Below are 5011 nucleotides of genomic sequence, written 5' to 3' on the forward strand. Positions count from 1 at the left end.
ATCTCACTCCCTAAGCCCCAGAAATACATCTGGGAGCCAGGGACATCTAGGGCACAGCAGCTACCCAAACCCTGCCCCTCCGGAATTCCACTTCCCTTCGGCCCCTGCCTGGTCCCTGGGACTGGAGCAGACACAGAGTAGGTCTGCTCCTGTCCTGTGGAGAAACTGAATCCTGAGTCATCGAGAAGCCACTACACTCAGAGCAGCTGAAACTGAATTCTGAGTCATCAGGGACCCACTGCACTCAGAGCAGCTGGAGCCACTGCACTCAGAGCAGCTGACACAGAGTTGGTCTGCTCCTGTCCTGTGGAGAAACTGAATCCTGAGTCATCTAGGAGCCACTGCACTCAGAGCAGCTGAAACTGAATCCTGAGTCATCGAGAACCCACTGCACTCAGAGCAGCCGAGGAGCCACTGCACTCAGAAAAGAAGGATTACCAGATCCAAGAGGTGGCCTGAGTCCCAGGAGTTCTTCCACCCGGCAGATTAGGGGCATAAGACCACAGAGACCTCTGGACTCCGAGGAGCTCTGCAATAAGCAAGATAACTGGAAATACAGATTCCAATCTTACACAGAGAGGGCAGGTACCACTAGAGTTACCCAGATGGCGAAAGGCAAGCGCAAGAACATAAGCAACAGAAACCAAAGTTTCTTGGCATCATCAGTGCCCAGTTCTCCCAATATAGCAAGCCCTGAACACCCCTTCACACCTGAAAAGCAGGATTCAGAATTAAAATCACTTCTCATGATGATGATAGAGGATTATAAGAAGGAATTAAGTAACTCCCTTAAAGAAATACAGGAGAGTACAAGTAAACAGATAGAAGCCCTTAAAGAGGAATCACAGAAATCCCTTAAAGAAATGCAAGAAAACACAAAGAAGGAATTAAACAAAAACATTCAGGATCTGAAACTGGAAATAGAAACAATAAAGAAAGTTCAAAGGGAGACAACCATGGAGATAGAAAACCTAAGAAAGAGATCAGGAGTCACAGACCCAAGCATCACCAACCGAATACAAGAGATAGAAGAGAGAATCTCAAATGCAGAAGATACGGTGGAAAATATTGACACAGTTGTCAAAGAAAATGAAAAAAGCAAAAAACTCCTAACTCAAAACATCCAGGAAATCCAGGACACAATGAGAAGACCAAACCTAAGGATAATAGGTATAGATGAGAATGAAGATTCCCAACTTAAAGGGCCAGTAAATATCTTCAACAAAATCATTGAGGAAAATTTCCCTAACCTAAAGAACAAGATGCCCATAAACATACAAGAAGCCTACAGAACACCAAATAGACTAGACCAGAAAAGAAATACCTCCCGTCACATAATAATCAAAACATCAGATGCACAAAACAAAGAAAAAATACTAAAAGCAGTAAGGGAAAAAGGTCAAGTAACATATAAAGGCAGACCTATAAGAATTACACCAGACTTCTCACCAGAGACTATAAAAGCCAGAAGAGCCTGGACGGACATCATACAGACCCTAAGAGAACACAATTGCCAGCCCAGATTACTATACCCAGCAAAACTCTCAATCAATATAGATGGTGAAACCAAGATATTCCATGACAAAACCAAATTTGCACAATATCTTCCCACAAACCCAGCACTTCAAAGGATAATGGATGGAAAACGCCAACACAAGGAGGGAAACTACAACCTAGAAAAAGCAAGGAAGTAATCTTCCAACAACCCCAAAAGAAGATAACTATACAAACATAACTTTACCTCTAATAACAAAAATAATAGGAAGCCACAATCATTTTTCCTTAATATCTCTTAACATCAATGGTCTCAATTCCCCAATAAAAAGACGCAGACTAGCAGACTGGATACACAAACAAGACCCAGAATTTTGCTGCATACAAGAAACACACCTCAGTGACAAAGACAGACACTACCTCAGAATAAAAGGGTGGAAAACAATTTTCCAAGCCAATGGTCCCAAGAAACAAGCTGGAGTAGCCATTCTAATATCAAATAAAATCGACTTCCATCCAAAATTAATCAAAAAAGATAAGGAAGGACACTTCATACTCATCAAAGGAAAAAGCTACCAAGGTGAACTCTCAATTCTGAACATCTATGCCCCAAATGCAAGGGCACCTACATACATAAAAGAAACTTTACTAAAGCTCAAAACACACATTACACCTCACACAATAATAGTGGGGGATTTCAACACCCCACTCTCAGCAATGGACAGATCATGGAAACAGAAACTAAACCGAGACACTTTGACATTAACAGAAGTTATGAACCGAATGGACTTAACAGACATCTATAGAACATTTCATCCTAAAACAAAAGAATATACCTTTTTCTCAGCACCTCATGGTACCTTCTCCAAAATAGACCATATAATTGGTCACAAAACAAGCCTCTACAGATACAAAAAGATTGAAATAATCCCTTGCCTCTTATCAGATCACCATGGAATAAGACTGGTCTTTAATAATGACAAAACCAATGGAAAACCCATGTGCACATGGAAACTGAACAACTCTCTACTCAATGATGACTTGGTCAAGGAAGAAATAAAGAAAGAAATTAAAGACTTTTTAGATTTCAATGAAAATGAGGACACATCATACCAAAACTTGTGGGACTCCATGAAGGCAGTGCTAAGAGGAAAACTCATAGCTCTAAGTGCCTACAAAAAGAAACTGGAAAGAGCACACACTAACAAGTTGACTGCACAACTAAAAGCCCTAGAACAAAAAGAAGCAAATACACCCAGGAGGAGTAGAAGGCAGGAAATAATCAAACTCAGGGCTGAAATCAACCAAATAGAAACTGAAAGAACAATACAAAATATCAATAAAACCAGGAGTTGGTTCTTTGAGAAAATCAACAAGATAGATAAACCGTTAGCCAGATTAACCAGAGGGCACAGAGAGAGTATCCAAATTAATAAAATCAGAACTGAAAAGGGAGACATAACAACAGAAACGGAAGAAATTAAAAAAATCATCAGATCCTACTACAAAGGCCTATACTCAACAAAACTGGAAAACCTGGATGAAATGGACAATTTCCTAGACAGATACCAGGTACCAAAATTAAACCAGGAGCAGATAAACCATCTAAATAGTCCCATAACCCCTCAGGAAATAGCAGCAGTCATTAAAAGTCTCCCCACTAAAAAAAGCCCAGGACCAGATGGTTTTAGTGCTGAATTCTATCAGACCTTCAAGGAAGACCTAATACCAATTCTCTTCAAACTATTCCACAAAATAGAGACAGAAGGAACACTACCCAATTCGTTCTATGAAGCTACAATTACACTCATTGCCAAACCCCACAAAGACCCAACAAAGAAAGAGAATTTCAGACCAATCTCCCTTATGAACATCGATGCAAAAATACTCAATAAAATTCTAGCAAACCGAATCCAAGACCACATCAAAACAATCATCCATCATGATCAAGTAGGTTTTATCCCAGGAATGCAGGGATGGTTCAATATTCGGAAATCCATCAATGTAATCCACTATATAAACAAACTTAAAGAAAAAAACCATATGATTATCTCACTAGATGCTGAGAAAGCATTTGACAAAATTCAACATCCCTTCATGATAAAAGTCTTGGAAAGATCAGGAATTCAAGGCCCCTACCTAAACATAGTAAAAGCAATTTACAGCAAACCAGTAGCCAACATCAAGCTAAATGGAGAGAAACTTGAAGCAATCCCACTAAGATCAGGGACTAGACAAGGCTGCCCACTCTCCCCCTACCTATTCAATATAGTACTGGAAGTCTTAGCCAGAGCAATTAGACAACAAAAAGAAGTCAAAGGGATACAAATAGGAAAGGAAGAAGTCAAAATATCGCTATTTGCAGATGATATGATAGTATAGTTAAGTGACCCCCAAACTTCCACCAGAGAACTCCTAAACCTGATAAACAACTTCAGCAAAGTGGCTGGTTATAAAATCAACTCAAACAAATCAGTAGCCTTCCTCTACATGAAAGATAAACAGACTGAAAAAGAAATTAGGGAAATGACACCCTTCACAATAGTTGCAAATAATATAAAATACCTTGGTGTGAATCTAACCAAGCAAGTGAAAGACCTGTATGACAAGAACTTCAAGTCTCTAAAGAAAGAAATTGAAGAAGATCTCAGAAGATGGAAAGATCTCCCATGCTCATGGATTGGCAGGATTAATATAATAAAAATGGCCATCTTGCCAAAAGCAATCTACAGATTCAATGCAATCCCCATTAAAATCCCAACTCAATTCTTCACAGAGTTAGAAAAGGAAATTCTCAAATTCATATGGAATAACAAAAAACCTAGGATAGCGAAAACTATTCTCAACAATAAAAGAACTTCGGGAGGAATCACCATCCCTGACCTCAAGCTGTACTACAGAGCAATAGTGATAAAAACTACCTGGTATTGGTACAGAGACAGGCAGGAAGATCAATGGAATAGAATTGAAGACCCAGAAATGAACCCACACTCCTATGGTCACTTGATCTTTGACAAAGGAGCTAAAACTGTCCAGTGGAAAAAGGACAGCATTTTCAACAAATGGTGCTGGTTCAACTGGAGGACAACATGTAGAAGAATGAAAATTGATCCATTCTTATCCCCTTGTACAAAGCTCAAATCTAAGTGGATAAAGGACCTCCACATAAAACCAGATACACTGAAACTAATAGAAGAGAAGGTGGGGAAAAGCCTCGAATACTTGGGCACAGGGGAAAAGTTCCTGAACAGAACTCCAATGGCATATGCTCTAAGATCGAGAATTGACAAATGGGACTTCATAAAATTGCAAAGTTTCTGTAAGGCAAAGGACACTGTCAATAGGACAAAACGACAACCAACAAATTGGGAAAAGATCTTTACCAATCCTTCATCTGATAGAGGGCTAATATCCAATATATACAAAGAACTCAAGAAATTAGACTCCAGGCAACCAAATTACCCTATTAAAAAGTGGGGTATAGAGCTTAACAAAGAATTTTCAACAGAAGAAACTC

The sequence above is a fragment of the Grammomys surdaster genome, unplaced genomic scaffold (assembly GCF_004785775.1).
Source record: "Grammomys surdaster isolate TR1022 unplaced genomic scaffold, NIH_TR_1.0 369, whole genome shotgun sequence".
NCBI lineage: Eukaryota > Metazoa > Chordata > Mammalia > Rodentia > Muridae > Grammomys > Grammomys surdaster.